Source organism: Glandiceps talaboti, chromosome 17, assembly GCF_964340395.1.
Source record: "Glandiceps talaboti chromosome 17, keGlaTala1.1, whole genome shotgun sequence".
Taxonomy (NCBI): Eukaryota; Metazoa; Hemichordata; class Enteropneusta; family Spengelidae; genus Glandiceps; species Glandiceps talaboti.
Genome location: NC_135565.1, coordinates 14858728 through 14859708, shown reverse-complemented (window position 1 = coordinate 14859708; position 981 = coordinate 14858728).

The following is a 981-nucleotide window of genomic DNA, read 5'->3' as shown; positions in this document are numbered from 1 at the left end:
AGCGTCTACTTCAAGTTAGCGCAAGTATGTTTGTTCGGTACGATTGTAATAATACCCACGGTATAAGTATTAGCCAAACACGCTATTCATGATAAAAAATGAAGGTCGTTGAGGTACCGTAAACCATAGATATGCTCTCCAACTAGGCGTAAACGACAAGACCTGTTTTACTATAACGTTAGGCTCAGACCACTAGCGTTAGGCTACCAACGAAGGTCGTTGACGTGTCGCAAACCGTAGTACCGATTTACGGCATCATCATGATACGAACGAACGTCGTTGAGATGTCGTAAACCATGTACATTTTCTCCAACTAGGCGTAAACAACACATGAAGACCTGTTTACTGTAACGTTATGCTACCAACGAAGGTCCTCAAATTTAGGTGTCATAAAACGTAATACCGTTTTACGACAACGCCATGCTGTCGGGGAACGAAGGTCCGACATTGAGGTGTTGTACGTAATTTACACAAACGGACATAGCATAAACTGAGACACTATTTTATCTAGAAATACGTACAAATTTACATAAACCTGATGTCGTGTCATATCTCAGTATAATCTATGCAAATTTCAACTTCGGAATCAGTAGAAAATCTCAGTATACCATTAGCATGATTAGCTGGTTATACTGTGTTTATTCAAATTATTGTCCGTAAGGCCAAATAAATAAAAATAATTTGTTTCCGATAACGCTACCGACCTGATTTACTACTTTTAATCCTCGTCAACTGTTATGGAAGTATTGTGACCAACGAGTATATTGTCTTTAGGTCGAAGTAAATAAACAAATTAAAATGTAAAATGATATAAAAACCCGACCTACCTACCCTACTTTCTTAATTAAGTCATGTTATCGGAACCAAATATTTTTTTTAAATATATTTTTGCCCAATACTGATGATGTCATCGGCATTTTTTGCGAACACCCAAACATTACGTCATAGAACAATTCATTAGGCTTATTAAACTGATATGTT